General features: G+C 39.6%; 1 protein-coding gene across 3 annotated transcripts in view; it reads left to right on the forward strand.

The window, feature by feature from the left end:
* Positions 1-3,843: 3,843 nt before the first annotated feature.
* The window catches only part of LOC125339685 (aminopeptidase O (putative)), a 348,038-nt gene continuing 335,200 nt past the window's right edge, over positions 3,844-16,681 (forward strand). For 2 of the 3 annotated variants that reach the window (XM_048331005.1, XM_048331004.1), the window contains exon 1: positions 3,905-3,925. The gene's annotated coding sequence lies outside the window, so the exon portion shown is untranslated. Of the gene's footprint in view, positions 3,926-16,681 lie in introns of all 3 variants that reach the window. The other variant, XM_048330939.1, reaches the window with a different exon arrangement.

The following is a 16,681-nucleotide window of genomic DNA, read 5'->3' on the forward strand; positions in this document are numbered from 1 at the left end:
TCACTGGGGTGAGGTGGAATCTCAATGTTGTTTTGATTTGCATTTCTTTTATGGCCAGTGATATAGAACACTTTTTCATGTGACTCTTGGCCATTCTCATTTCCTCTTCAGAGAAGTTTCTTTTTAGGTTGTTAGCCCATTTGTCGATAGGGCTGTTAGTATTATTCTTTATACTCAGGACAAACTATACCTGTTAGAGTATTAAGATTAGACATTAGGGGCTGGGAATATGGCCTAGTGGCAAGAGCATTTGCCTCCTACACATGAAGCTCTCAGTTCGATTCCCCAGCACCATATATATGGAAAATGGCCAGAAGGGGCGCTGTGGCTGAGGTGGCAGAGTGCTAGCCTTGAGTGGGAAGAAGCCAGGGACAGTGCTCAGGCCCTGAGTCCAAGGCCCAGGACTGGCCAAAAAAAAAAAAAAAAAAAAAAAAAGATTAGACATTAGGATCTCATTTCTGTGTTTAATTAAACAATATCTTTTTTTCTGTTCCAGAATCTTTGCATCTAAAATTTCTCAAGATTTGGTTTTTCCATCATGTAAGTGCTAGATGAGTAGGATAAAGACTGATTGGACTATGACATAAAGGAGAGAGAAACAGGTCATGGATGATCTTAGGTTTTAGGTTGAGTAATTAGGAGAACATTGATGCTATTAATTCAGAATATATGACGTGGGAGTAGAGGATAGGTTTAGCTTTCCAAATACCAACTGGATATCTAAGTGTAATTGGGGTATTTGAGAAAATTTAAACATAGGTGTAGGTGAAGTGATTGACATGGCGTTTCAGCTTCAATGAGATAATATTGTGACTGAATCTACCACACTGGGAAAGATACCATCCCTAGGAAGTGAAGCTGCAACCTAAACTTCATTTGGCCAGCATAAGTGTTTTGTCTGACCCAGCACAAAAATGTAATGAAATTTGAGTTCTTAGCCAGGCACTGGTGGCTCATGCCTATAATCAATCATAGCTACTCAGAATGCTAAGATATGAGGATCAAGGTTTGAGCCAACTTGAGCTAGTAAGAGTCTATGAGACTTTTACTTTCAATTAACCACCAAAAAGCTGTAATTGAAGCTTTATCGCAAGTGGTAAAGCTCCAGCCTTGAGCAAAAAGCTTAGAGACAGAACTCGGTCCTTGAGTTTAAGCTCAAGTATGTGGTGCACATACACCAAAAAATTAAATTTCCTGACCAATGTGTAAAATTTAGAAGAGCCATAGAAAAGGTGTTTATATTTATTTCTCTTTAAAAGCAAGAGAATCTAATGTGAAGGGCTATTATTGTTATTTGGCAAAAATTAGCTACCTGAATAGGGAAAGAGCTCTAGTTCTTTACTTTCTCTATCCTTAGGCTTTATTCATTTATAAGAACTACATGGCTGATGAGACCTTGGAATCTGTGGCCTCTAATGTAGCACAACTGATCAAAGTGCTAAGGGTAAATACTTAAGGAAAAACAAGGAAATGAGGAGTCACATGATAGAAACAGGGTGTGTGTATGTGGGGGGAGATGGCCAGAGAGGTAAGAGAAGCTGAAGAGCTTAGTAACAAGGAAACAAAGGAATTAAGAGTTGGAAGGAGGTTGAGCATGGTATTATCCAGCATTTATGAGTCATTTTGATACATTTTCTCCCTTGTCATAGTTTATCTAACCCATCTCTACATGTCATACATACCTCCAAATTATTTATCAAATTTGTCCATTTCTGCTGACTATAGGGGTACAAACCTGTAATTCTAATACTTAGGAGTCTGAAGTTGAAGACTTACGAGCCTCAGGCCAGTCTAAGCCACACAGTGAGTTAGAAGTGAGCCTGGGCTACATAGTGAAGTGAAGCTCTGTCTAGAAAAAAAAACCTATGCATTTTTTTTCTAATCATATCTTAAATGAGCTTGGTGAATGCAACTCTTCTTATATCCTCATCTACCCAATATATACACAGTGGCCATATAAAATTAGATCTTTTCCCTCAGTCTTCACTTGTTTCCCATCACATCTGAAATAGAATCCATTCTACTTCAGATCCCTATCAGATTTTATCCCTACAATGACCCAGAAAGGCCCTGCATATGGAATTCTCCATGCTTTGTTATTTACATCTTCTCTTCTTCTTCCCTCTAACCTACCTTCCCAAGGGTACTACATGCTGCCTCTTTCCCATACTTTCACTCATATGTCTTTCTCTTGGCTACTCTTCCTTTAGAGCTTCACAGAGATGGCTTCTTTTCTCTTCAGTGAGCAGGTGACCTGGCAGAGTAAAGGGGCTGCCCAACTTCCTTTAGTTTCTCAGCACCTTACTCCACTCCTGCATATTAAGATACAGAGAATATAGTTGCTGAGTTACTATTCAACACACTTTCTCTTCCTCTGCTTCTCCTTCTCCCTTCCTCCATCCCTCCTGTCCCCCCCCCCCACCCTTTTTTCTCTCTCTCCATTTCCCTTTGTTTCTCTTTTGGTCCTGGGGCTTTGAACTCAGAGCCTGGGCACTGTCCTTTAGCTTTTTCACTCGAGGCTAGTGTTCCAACCACTTGTGCCACAGCTCTACTTCTGGCTTTTTGGTGGTTCATTGGAGATAAAAGTCTCAGAGATTTTTCTGCCTAGGCTTGTTTCAAGCCAGTCCTCAGATCTTAGTCTCCTGGCTAGCTAGGATTACAAGCATGAGCCACCAGGACCTGACTAGGGTTCACTTTCTTTTTTTTTTTTTTTTTGGCCAGTCCTGGGCCTTGGACTCAGGGCCTGAGCACTGTCCCTGGCTTCTTCCCGCTCAAGGCTAGCACTCTGCCACTTGAGCCACAGCACCGCTTCTGGCCGTTTTCTGTATATGTGGTGCTGGGGAATCGAACCTAGGGCCTCGTGTATCCGAGGCAGGCACTCTTGCCACTAGGCTATATCCCCAGCCCTAGGGTTCACTTTCTTTTTTTTTTTTTTTGGCCAGTCCTGGGCCTTGGACTCAGGGCCTGAGCACTGTCCCTGGCTTCTTCCCGCTCAAGGCTAGCACTCTGCCACGTGAGCCACAGCGCCGCTTCTGGCCGTTTTTTCTGTATATGTGGTGCTGGGGAATCGAACCTAGGGCCTCGTGTATCCGAGGCAGGCACTCTTGCCACTAGGCTATATCCCCAGCCCTAGGGTTCACTTTCTTAACTAGAAAATAATCCCAATGAAAGTAGGTACAATGTCTTTCTTGACCACCACTGTATTCCAATTCTGCAACGCACAGTGCTTGTTAGATGCACAGACCTGAATCAACTGTGGTGGAATCAGTGCTGATAGATTAAACTATAATCACATGCAGCAGAGGCAGTGAAGACTAAGAAATAAAAAGTGGAAGTTTGACTTTTTAGTGTGTGCTACTGAAGTTTGAACACAGGGCCTTGCTCTTGCCAGTCAGGTGCTCTACAGATTGAGGCCTCAGATTTGGGGTGACAGGATGTGAAATGGAGCCAGGAAAATTGAGGGGCTGGCTGGTGGTGGGAGAGATGGAGGAGTTGATATGGAAGGGATGACCTTGATCAAGATGCACTGTGCTCATAAATGGACCTGTTGAACTGAAACCCCTTTGTACAACTACTTGATAATACAAAAAAGTGTATGTTTGTTATATAATGACTACTGCGTGTGGAGGTGGTGGCGGGGGGGAGCCTAAGTAGTAGTAATATTTGGTCACCAGAGCAGGCCTTGGCGAACCCAAACAAGCCAAGGGTCATGAGCACTGCCCCGGTAGGCTCCGCGCTTGCGCAGACCTCCCTTGGACAATCCAGCCCAACTCATCCCCCAACGGGGCGGGACTTAGAGGGAGGCGTGCCAGTAGGGCTGCGGCCGCAGGCGCGCATGGATGACGTAACGCGACGCGTGCCTGGGTAGCCCGTAGTAACCCGGAGTCCGCGGAAGTGGAGTCCAGAGGGCAGGCGGCTGAGACAGGTAACCTGCTCGTTCCATGTCGGGGCGCTGCCTTCCACTCCAGCGCGGCGCCAAGGCCAGCAGCATCCGGTTCGGAAGGCCCGCTTTGACCCTCATCTTTAGTCCACCAGCGGGGACTCCATTCCCTCCTCAGGTCTCTCTAACCGGGATGGAAGCCTATCCCGAGGATTGGGGCGAAGCGGCCACTTGTGGCCTCCTCGGCCCTCGGAGGCTTTGCCACCTCTCCTGGGGTGCCAGACCCGACCCGGGCCTCTCAGTACCATCTCCTCTTCTCGTTCCCCGCAGGCCCTCCTCCTCACCTGAGCGTCTCCGCTCCCAGCGACGCGCAGCAGCGCGTCTCCTCTCCTCGGTTTAGCAAACAAAACAGTTGCAGATTCTGCTAATTTCCACTCGCAGTGAAACCCACCCACCACCCACCCGCCTCCGAGAGTCCTTATTGAGAGTAACGACTGTGGAGTTTTGATATCCCCAGGGAACTTTTTTTCCCCCCGTCTGAAGTTTATTCCTTAACGCATGTATTTGTGGGGTTGTGTGGGGGGAGGGGTGGGGGGGTGGTCGTGGTGGTGCAGTCCTGTGAACATCTCCTGAGATAAGAACCCCAGGGGAGCCCATCAGAGTTGAAGTGCATCGAACTGTAAATAGCATTTCATTAAAATACCACTCGTTCCTGGATTTCTTTTGATTTTCAACCAATAATGACAATTTCACTTGCGCAGGTAGCCCTCAAAAAGAATTAGTAGAACCCTGTAGGACTGCTTATTAGATGCTTAAAAAGTAACAATAGGACTTATATGCTTGATAAAAGAATAATATGGGTTTTTACAGAACCAACCAGAATAGATGTGGGGTAGATAGAATCAAGAACACAGTTCAGTTCTTGATCCCTTTTGTGGTTTTGTTCTCTTGTCCTATTAGTACATTACATTTTAAAATATAGTATGTTGTATTTCATATTGGTTACCCATGCTTTGCTAGTTGGTAATATTAGCTTCTTGCAGTATTTGGGACACAAATTAGGATAAGGTAAGGATATTAAGTTACTTGTTGGCCAAGGACTACATCCTTTACTTTGTGTGTATTTTCTCCTTAGTTCACACAACTGCCTAGTGAGTTTTGGGGTGGTTGTCCTCAATTTATGGTATGGGGAGTGGGTGTATTCACAGTTATGTGAAACTGATTTGTTGAAATTGTACAATGATTTTAATTGAGTACTATGTATGACTTTAGAGCCTGTATTTTTCTTCCCAGATGCAGGGGAGGCATTGCAAGGGCCACTGGTTGGCCCCAGGCAAAAAAATGCAGTCGCTATCTGAGAGTGAGAAAGACAGAGAGAGAGAGAGACAGAGAGAGAGAGAGAAAAGGGAGACAGAGACAGAGAGAGACAGAGACAGAGAGAGTGTGAGAAAGAACTAAAGTAAAAGGGATAGGAGTATGCCTCAAGCGGCAGAGCATCTGATTGAAAGACCCTGTGTTCAGACCCCAGTACCACAAAAAGAAAAGAAAGAATTAGACAAATGGCAGTAGAATAATTTGATAAATCCTTTATATTTGGAGCTCTCAGGAATGAGTAATCTTAGAGTGGGATGTTTTACTTCTTTAGGAATGAAAATCATATATTTAGGATGAATGTTTTTATGTGTTTGTGCCATTACTGGAACTTGATCTCAGTGCCTCATGCGTTTTTGCTTTTTCACTCTACATGTGAACCACACCACCACTTCTGGCTTTTTGCTAGGTAATTGGACATTAGAGTCTTTTGAATTTTTTTCTGCTTGTGCTAGCTTCAAACCTTGATTCTCAGATCTCAGCTTCCTGAGTAGCTAGGATTAGAGACCTGAGCCACCAAGGGTAGACCTGAATGGAATTATTTTAACATGCTGCACAGTTTATTGCCTTCTTAAATGCTACTACACAGTTTCATCTTCCCTTATGCCTTTGTGAACATCAGTTACTGTTCTGTAATGTAGTGATTTCTGCTAAGCCTTTATTAGCATTTGACCCCAAACTGCTTTTTTTATTATTATTTTTTTGCCAGTCTTGGGGCTTGGACTCAGGGCCTGAGCACTGCTCCTGGCTTCTTTTTGCTCAAGGCTAGCACTCTACCACTTGAGCCACAGTGCCACTTCTGGCTTTTTCTATATATGTGGTGCTGAGGTATCGAACCCAGGACTTCATGTATATGAGGCAAGCATTTTACCAGTAGGCCATATCCCCAGCCCCATTTTTTTTTAAGTATTTATTATCAAACTGAATTACCGGGAGGTTACAGTTTTTTTCTTTAGAATTTCTCGTTCTCATAGAATTTATTACCAACAGATATTAGATACTATATTTTGTTCCCTTTTTTAAATAAATGAGGAACTAAGACTCAGAGAAATTAAGTAAATTATTAAAGTTTGTGCTGCTAGATGATGAAATTAAGGTTTGAGTTTGAGCTGTCTAGCTCCAAAGTGAATTTATATCTAGGTTTTGTCAGTACCAAGATTGCATTATAATTTGTTTTGCCTGCCACACTTTTCTTCTCTCTTCTGCTTTTATACTGTCTTTAAAACTGTAAGCAGCGGCTTGAGACCTTAGTAAGCAGTGGAAGAACAATTGCACCCAAACTGTCAAAGCATAACAGGTACCTTATTTGATTGGGATGGTACCATTAAAGTGGAAGACAGACTGTATTTGCCCAGTTTAGTTCTTAATCTTCTCTGAGAGCCTGGTCTTTGAAAAGCAGAACCTGAAACTTTTTAAAGAGAGAGAGAGAGAGAGAGAGAGAGAGAGAGAGAGAGAGAGAGAGAGAGAGAAACAGAGAGACAGAGAGACAGAGAGACAGAGACAGAGACAGAGAGACAGACAGAGAGTGTAAAGAAAAATATATTACGGTGTTTTACTTTAGCATTGCACAATTCTCATGTTCTGGGACCTCGGTTTAGGGATGAGCTTCTTGTTCATAACGTTAGTGACTGTCAGAATGGTTTATGGCATACTCATTTTGCTGCTATCTCATTACTCTGTTGTTTGATTCCTAAAAAAAATTGAAGGAGCAGTTACATATACATAATCAATTTCATTATGGTTTTTTTCTCCTTGGCTTTTTTTTTCTTTTGCTTACATTTAATTTCTTTGACATTTCAAATCGGGTTTTTTTTTTTTGTTTGTTTGTTTTTGTTTTTGCCAGTCCTGGTTCTTGGACTCAGGGCCTGAGTACTGTCCCTGGCTTCTTTTTGCTCAAGGCTAGCACTCTACCTCTTGAGCCATAGTGCCACTTCTGGCCTTTTCTGTTTATGTGGTGCTGAGGAATTGAACCCTGGGCTTTGTGCATGCTAGGCAAGCACTCTACCACTAAGCCACATTCCCAGCCTTGAAGATTTTTTTTTTAAGTGCTAAGAAGGTATTTGATATGTTTGGGCATCCAAAGATGCAAATCAGCCTGCTCCTTTTGGCACCAGCCAATATTTTGTATATGTCAAAAGTATAGTATGTATTTGGAGGCATGAACTTGTCTGTATTGTCTGGTAGAAGTAGCATCACAGAATGAGTGTTAAGGGGTCAAAGGGGTCATTGTTTTGTCTCTTTCCCCCTTTGCTAGACAGTTGGAAATTCTCAAGCCTGGGATTTTAAAGTGATATACCTATATTTGTATCATATCAGAATCCATTCTGTAAAAAATTTTCTGGTGTCTTTGTTCTTTGGAATCATACCTCACTATGTTTGTATAGTGTCCTTGCTTGTAAGAGGAACCTCCAACCCTTTAACACATTATGTACTTAATTATACTTCTGACAATAAATATGATTGCAGAGAGAATGAACTGATGGGAAGATGCAAGAGATATTTAAATCGACATGACAAAGATTGTGTGTGTGTGTGTGTGTGAGTGTGAGTGTGTGTGTGTGAGAGAGAGAGAGAGAGAAAACACACGCACAATCAAGGATGATCCCAGGATTCTTTTTGCTTGGGCAACTGGATTGGTGGTGTCATTCATTAGGGAAAGTATAATTTATCAGGTCTGAGATCTCTGAGATTTGAAGCTCTTTCATATGGATTGCAGTCAAGTAATTTGAAGCTAGAACTTTAGGACTCATCTACATCTAAGAAGTGGAGGAAGGAAAGGGCCAAAGATGCAGGAAGATGGAGAGGACAGAATGAAGTCAGAAATACGAAGAGAAAAGAGAACATTAAAGAGGAGTTGATAATTGTGTTAATGTTCCAAAATTAAAGGCTGAAAGAACCTACAGATTTTTACTAATTGATAAAGCAAGGACCTAGAGGAAAGCAACAAGATATAATCAATACTCAAAGCAGAGGTCACAATTAAGCAATGCTAGGTATATGGGATACTTTTACTATCCTAAGGGGACGGAGAAATAAATAGAAGAGAATAGATGCAAATGAGCTGGTGTTATGGGACAAAAATATGTTGTAGTTCTGGTCTGATGGTAAAAGTTTTTAGTAAAGCAAGTAAATTTGCTGTTATTGAGTATTGATTTAATGGTGAAGGGGTTGAGGAAGTATAAAGTTTAGAGTACTCACTGAAGGGAAAGGACAGGTGTTGAGGCAGTGAATAGAAAAGACAGCAATAATTGCCTGCTTGGTAATGTTGAAGGTAGGTCTCATCAAAGTTGGAGTTTATGAATATTTAATGTCAGCCATTCTCTTTTATTTACTTTGCTTTTGTTGAGGTCAGTTGGTCAAGTTGAGATATAGAAATATTGGATGATTTGGCTGATAAAGGGTTATATTTTATAGAACAGTTGTATCAAAAGGACAAAAGGAGAACATAATTGAGTTTAAACTGGAAAGAGGTGAATAAAGAAATTGATTACGGATGTCCATTAATCAAAGATTTCCAACTTCAGAAATATTTATAATTCTTTCGTGAGGGGACTGTCCTGTGCATTGTAGAATGTCTAGCATCATCTCTGGCCTTTATCTTTTAGATACTATACCAGCCTCTGTAGTAGTGACAATCAAAACTGTCTTCAGACATCAAATGTTTTCTGAGAGACCAAATCATTCCCAGTTGAGAGCCATTGCTCTTGAAACAGATGGTGTTGGTGGATTGGATAAAGTGGAAATGCTTAGGGACTGAGTAGAACATTGAAAAATAAGTGGTCAGATTATTGAAATTAAATATTTCGGAGGTGGATCTGTTCCAAGTAATGAAAATGTCAAGAAAAGGCACTGGACTTTTCTCTGTTTATACATTTTATAGACAGATTAATATCAACTGTCATCATAAATTTCTTTGAGAGAGAAATAAAACAATATCCAGGGCCTTTCAATAGCAGTCCTTCTTCCAGGAACAATGACCATTGTTCAGTCTGACCTCCATTAACTTGTTGAATAATTCTGTTGAGAAGTTAGCTTTTTTTTTTTTATTTCTTGACTCAGATTGCAATTAACCTATATGCTATTTGAGAATAAAGCTTTATTTTTCATTGAGATTATTTACCAAATAGCAAAATACAGGATCTCCCTTTCTCTTGACAGAATACAAAGAAATACTCTTATTTTTAAAAAGTAAGATTGTAGCTGGGGGCTAGGAGCTCATAGTTGTAATTCTAGCTACATAGGAGGCTGAGAATGGAGGATTGGGATTCAGAATTAGCTTAGGCAGAAATGTTTATGAGACTGCTTTATAATTTATAGCTGGATTTCGTGTCACATGCTCATAATCCTAACTATATTGGAGGTAGAGAATGGAGAATTATAGTCTAAGCCAGCCCAGGAAGACAAGCCCATAACACTCTGTGGAAGAAGCTGGGCATGCTCCTGTCATCATAGCTATATGACAAGAAGCCGAAAATACAGGGATTGCAGTCTAGGCATGTGCCTGGGCAGGAAGGGGAACATTAGATGAAAAATAATGAGTGCCAAATAAGGCTGGAGGCATGGCGCAGTGGTAGAGTCTAGCAAACACATGGTCTTGAATTCTAGCCCCTAGTACTGTGTCTCCATCCCAAAATAAGATTAAAAAGAAATAATAAAAATGATGTAAAAAAGCATAAGCCAGATATTTCAGCAACCAGTTTTCAATCTGTTTTTACCATAAATTTCTCCTAGAATTGCATAGTAATCACAATAATGAAAAACTAGATTATGATTGGATCTGTGTTGTTGTAATCATTACTCATCACTTAATGTATTTATAGTACTTTATATGTATTGAGGATTTATATACTTAATAAATCATGTTTTCTTTTTTTTTTTTGGCCAGTCCTGGGCCTTGGACTCAGGGCCTGAGCACTGTCCCTGGCTTCTTCCCGCTCAAGGCTAGCACTCTGCCACTTGAGCCACAGCACCGCTTCTGGCCGTTTTTCTGTATATGTGGTGCTGGGGAATGGAACCTAGGGCCTTGTGTATCCGAGGCAGGCGCTCTTTCCACTAGGCCATATCCCCAGCCCAAATCATGTTTTCTTAATGTCAAGAAAAGGATAATTTATTTGTTGAGTGTAGGTGGAGATTGTTGGTAATGAATAGATGATTTTGAGAGGGAAATTTAGATACATTTTTCTGTCTGCAGTTATGAAACAGTTAAATGCCATGGTTACAACAGCTTAAGAGTTTTAAAATGAGACCAGAACTGAAGCTTTCTGGATGTTTGCTTCCTTACTATACCTGGGAAATGCTTCTCAGCTCTTCCAGATGCAATCATTTCCTTTAACTTGTCCTGAGATTTATCTAGCTTGGTTTTTATAGCAATTTTAGGTGAGTAGTTCTTTTTCAATATTTTCTTGGTCTTATTTTGTGATTCTTTTATCTCAAAGTATACTATTTTTCAAAAAAGCCTTGTTTTCTGTACTCTGGGACCTAAGTTAAGACCATTTTCTGTGTATTTAGGTGTCTGATTATGAAATTTGTTCTCTTTGGTAGAGGAAATGTGAATATTTACTGAAATCTTATGACTCTTAGCTTTCTTCTTTCTACACTTTTTATTCATTATTCTGTTGTTTCCTCCTTGTTTCATATTTGTTTTTAATGTGTGTAGTGTTAAGAGCTAATTTCAGGAGACTCAATAAAGAGAACATAGGAACTTGTGAGATACACATTTTAATGATTTTTCATATATTTGGTAATGTTCTTATACCAGTGAAAGTATTTCTTTTTCTTAAATTTCATCCTAATGAGGTTAAAAACTACTGCTTCTAAAAATTAAGAACAAATGGGTACTAACTCCCATTTGTTTTACAAAGCATTAGAAACAAAACAAAACCCTAGTTTTCCACAGATGGAAGCTAATAGGTTTTGTTATTGTACCATTAGTGTTGTCCTTGCAAAATATCTTCCATAGATATTTAAGTCATAGCAAACACATTTCCTTAACTTGCTCCCAAGAGATTTTCAATTTCCAGAAATTTATTGGAATTTCTTATCTTGGAAAGGATGAACTAAACTTAACACATTAAGTTCACCATGCAGAGAACCTGATAGTAGGAATATAGTTAAAGGTTTTTTGGTGCCAATCCTGGGGCTGGAACTCAGGGCCTGGACACTGTCCCCATGTTTTTGTGCTCAAGGCTAGAGCTTTACCACTTGAGCCACAGCTCCACTTCCAGCTTTTTGGTGGTTAATCAGAGATGAGTCTCATGGATGATATTACCCTGCTGGCTTCAAATCCTGACCCTCAAATCTCAGCCTCCTGAGTAGCTAAAATACAGGTGTGAGCCACCAGTGCTGTCTTTAATTAAACCTTATTGCAATTAATTAAACATTTCATGAGAATGGATACCAATTTGCAGTGTATAAATCTGGATCTATCTCAGAGTGGGAAATGTATGTCATTGTGTTTATACTTATTCCCACAAAGAACAAGATGTAAATATTCAGATCTGAGTTCTTCTGATATTTCTAGAGAATTTATCCTTGGCTTTATTTTGGCTGTGGGTATAGTACTCTTGCTGAGTTTATCTATACAGCTGCAGCCTTGTGACATGATCACCAAAAAAATCTTGGAGTGGAGGCAGCCTGTCCTGATCTCTGACTCATTATTAGGACAGGAACAGAGGGACCTCTTGTCCTTCCTATGGCTTCCCTGAAGTAGGAAGTGTCATTTGCTATAGAAATGCCAAAAGACTGTTGGTGCCAGGTAAGAAGTGAAGACTGTAGGGTCAGACAGAGGACAGGGATTGGGAGGGAAAAGAACATATGAAAGAACATGTGTATTACCTATACTACATGTTTTGAATGACCAGAACGTCCTCAGTATACCTAGCAGTAAGAGTCTTACATGAGAAGCCCTACAGCAAGTGGTCAGAGCATTTGCCAGATGCAAGTATTTCTTAGCATTGTTGAAACTTACAATGAATGCTAATAGTGCTGGTTGGGCAATAGTCAGCCTTAATTGAGCCAGCAGTTCTCAAAATCTCATCTCTAGACTAAAAGGTACCAGTATCTCATGGGACTTACTACAAATGAATTTTTTGTTATTTTATTTTGTTTTTATTCAACATAACAAAGTTTAAAAATAGGATTTTTATAGACACAGATATTTATTTGTGTCTACTGTCAAGTATGCAGTATTTTTATATAACCTCTGATTCTTGGGATATCCAGTCCTTATTTTCCTAATACAACAGGAAAGATAGAAGTGCAGATTCTTAGGACTCAGTAGTCTTGTGTTTTAACAAGATCTGCAGGCAACTGTTAGTGTACATCCAAGTTTGTGAACCACTGACCCAACCAATTCAACCTGATCGTAGTGGAAACATATTGAGTAAAAAAGTCAAATGGAATAAAAACTTCCTTACATGCTAGAATATCCTTTATTATAAGTGATATGCTGGCATTTCTCGCTGTGTTTTGAGTTGAGGACAGAAAGTCTGCTTCCCTATAAATAACAGTAGTAGGTAGTTGTGTTCTTAAAAGTGGAGAAACACTCTGTTCATGCTGCAGTTTATCCTGGAGCCTCAGTTCTGTCAGGTTCTAATGGAGGAGAGATTTTCACTTTGCTTGCTTTCTTTTAAATATTTATCCTCAATTCTTTTTTCTTAAACTTTATACAGTGAGTGTGAGAATCCTGTTTTTATGGCCTTGAGTTGGTTCAGGTTGCTAAATAGTTCAAGAAGCACTAGGTACATAAGAATTGTTTGAGTATCTGATTCAAAATTTGGTGTTTGGCCAGTATCTTTCTTGATTCTGATTTAGTAGATCTGATAATACCCAAGAGTCTAGATTTTTTTTCTTTTAACCATCTTAAATATTGCCAAACTGTGGCCTCACTTTTGCTAGGCAGACATTCTACAACTGAGTCTGCATTTTTACCAAATGCTACTTCCATCAGCCCACTGCCCTATCAGACATTGACTCTAGAATATGTGGTTTTTGGACCACACTTGAATAAAAACTGCTGGATTCCCAAGGAGAGAGATGATTTATCTGATTATAATTTTTACTTTGGGGAATTCTGAGATATAAGTGTTTTTATGAATTTCTGAGAATATTCCCAGATAAGAATCTTAGTTGCTAGTAATAAAGATTCCTGATGTTTAATATTCACTGGAAAAGTATACAGAAGATGTTAGGATTAAAAATATTTGAGAAGCCATAGTGTTTTTAGGTTTAAAAAAAATGTCCCTACAAGGTAACAAACAGTACAAGAAATGTATCCAATGCCTAACGTATGAAACTGTAACCTCTCTGTACATCAGTTTTATAATAAAAACTTTAAAAAATGTCCCTATAGTCTGCTTTGATCATGCTAGTAGTATAACACAAAATCAGTTAGACTTAAATTTTTCACAGTTCTGCAGTATTTTCTGAAAAAATCTTTAGGAAGTCTACCTCTATGGTTATGGGATCAAAAAAACCCAAAACCAAAAAAAAAATTTTTGTTTTAAAATACTGGGGAAGTACACTTTTTAGCACAATCTCTAAACCACATGCAGAACCTAAAAATAAGCCAGTGTTAAAATTCTCTATCAGTGAGTCCACAGACTAGATCGCTCACTTTAGGGAGTAAAATAGTAGTTTTCTCAAGTCTAATTTCCCTATTACTCTGAGCGTGTATGTATGCGTGTTTGTGTGTGTGTGTGTGTGTGTGTGTGTGTGTGTGAGAGAGAGAGAGAGAGAGAGAGAGAGAGAGAGAGAGATTCATTTGGCTTTTCCATTCAGTTTTGGTATCTACCACTTGAGCCACACACCAGCCTTTTGCTGGTTATTGGAGACTATTTTCATGAACTTTACTGCTTGGACTGGCCTTGAACCACAGTCCTCAGATCTGAGCCTCCTGAATAGCTAGGATTACAGGCCTGAGCCACTAGCACCCAGCTAAGTCTTTTAAATTTAAGTCTTTCATATTTAATGTCTGACAGAAAAATAAGTTACCACATTACACCCATGATTTTATGCTCAAGATGAAGTTATGAAAAAGTTAAGAAAAATGTTTAATAAGTAATAGCAGATGATGTGAAGAGGGAAAAAATGTAACCCCTCTATACATCACTTTGACAATAAATAAATATTTTAAAAAATGCTGAAGGTAGACCCAGGCATTGATGGCTCACAGCTGTAATGCTGGCTCCTTGGAAGGAGATTCAGAGGATTTGATGCCAGCTGAGGAAGAAAAGTTTGAGAGCCCCTCTTCTCACTCATAGCTGGGCACAATGGCATGTGTCTGTCATCCTAAACTCTGTGGGGAGGCTGAGATTAGAAGGATTGCAGTTCTAGGCCTGCCCAGGCAGAAAAGTATGTGAGACTTATCTCCATGGAAAGAGGCAGGATGTAGTGCCTGTCATCCTAGCAATGATGGGAAGTCTATAGTAGCCTAGGTGCATATTGGAAGGGATGCAAAACTCCTAAAAATCACTAGCAAAAACCAGAGCTGGATATATGGCTCAGTAGTAGAGTGCCAGCTAGACCCTAGTACTGCCAGAAAAGAAATCTATGACAGGTCTGATGGCCCACACCTATAATCCTAGCTACTCATGGGGCTGAGATCTGAGGATTGTGGTTCAAAGCTGGAAATGGAGCCTGAGGTGGTAGAGCACTAGCCTTGAGCACCAAAGCTCAGAGACAGTGCTGAGGTCCTTAGTTCAAGCCCCAGGACTGGCACAAAAAATAAAAAAAGACTATACAATTCAGTAGATTTCAGGATAGTCATAGAATTGCATAATTATCACCACTGTCTAATTTTTTTCGATATTTTCATAACTCTAGAAGAAATCCCTGTACACTTTAGAACTCCCTGGCAATTACTACTTTCTATTCTTGTGGGTTTGCCTTTTCTGGGCATGATATATAATTGGAATTATAAAATATGTTTGTTTTTCATGTCTTTTTGATTTCACTTAGCATAGTATCTTCAAGATTCATCCATATGACCTGACTTATGTAACTGTAACCCCTCTGTACAATACCTTTACAGTAAAAGTTTTTATGAAAGATTCATCCATAGGGTAGCATATTGGCACTTATTCCTTTTTATGACTGAGTCATATTCCATTTTGTAGATAGTCTACATTTAGCTTACTCATTCATGAGTCTAGGACTTGTTTTGTTGTGTTTAAAAGTAATATTAAATATAAATATATTTAAAGCAGTCACATGATGACTCTGTAGATATGTTGTAGAGGAAATTGATGTCATAAGTGGGAATTAGATTTAGAATCTCTACTGATTATGGATTTGAGCATAATTTCTTTTTTGCTGATAAAATATGTCCTCCTAAGAGAATTGTTCTCCATTTCAGAACATTTATTATTACTACAAGAAATATTGTCACAGAGCTGGGAATATGGCCTAGTGGCAAGAGTGCTTGCCTCCTACACATGAAGCTCTCGGTTCAATTCCCCAGCACCACATATATGGAAAACGGCCAGAAGGGGCGCTGTGGCTCAGATGGCAGAGTGCTAGCCTTGAGCAGGAAGAAGCCAGGGATGGTGCTCAGGCCCTGAGTCCAAGGCCTAGGACTGGCCAAAAATAAATAAATAAAAAATATAGATAGATAGATAGATAGATAGATAGTTTTCATTGTTTTTAGATGAAATCTTACTGAAAAAGCTGATAGTTTGGGTATGTTCTAATGTTTTCTAATCTTTATTTTTACTCTTCACTTTTATGTACTGAACCCTGTAACCAAACACTATTCATCTAGAGTTGTTTTCAGCATGAATATTTATAGACAATAATAAATTATACTACTTCTAGTGGAGTTTAAAATGTTTTAATTTTTATCTTAGCATCCCCCAAATCACTGGGTGGTCTGTTAAAATAAAAGCTAAATTAATTGAATTATGTCCACAGAAGTGATCAGCTGTAACTTATCTTGGGCCTGTGGTTTGCAAAGCTCATCATGGAATAATGATCCTTCCCTTTGTATCTGCTATTGTTTTGGCTTACCAGTATATACTGGAACAGTGACTGAACTTGTGTGGCTAGGTTTCAGGCGTTTTAGAGGAAATATCATGTGAGAATTGTGTATAAGAACAGGTTATTGAGTTGTTATTAGTTATTGGTTACAGGTTATTAGTTGTTGAGAGGTCTGGGACTGGTACTTGACAGCCCTTCAGCCTGCAGAGCTTGGCCATGGAAGTTTTATTCTTTTTCTGGGGAGACTCTCAGCTGAAAGCACTATATGTTAACAATCTTAGTACTGCTGTACTTCTGCTAGGTTGTAAATAGGCCTAAAATCTGGGTTTGCTTCCTTCTGGTGGTACTGGGGTTTTGAACTTAGTTGTTTTTTTTTTTAATTTAGTGTTGTACAGAGGGGTTATAGTTACAGTACAGTAGAGGGTTTTGAACTCAGGGCCTTGCACTTGCTGGGCA

Source organism: Perognathus longimembris, chromosome 1 (genome assembly GCF_023159225.1).
Source record: "Perognathus longimembris pacificus isolate PPM17 chromosome 1, ASM2315922v1, whole genome shotgun sequence".
In the NCBI taxonomy this organism is placed as follows: domain Eukaryota; kingdom Metazoa; phylum Chordata; class Mammalia; order Rodentia; family Heteromyidae; genus Perognathus; species Perognathus longimembris.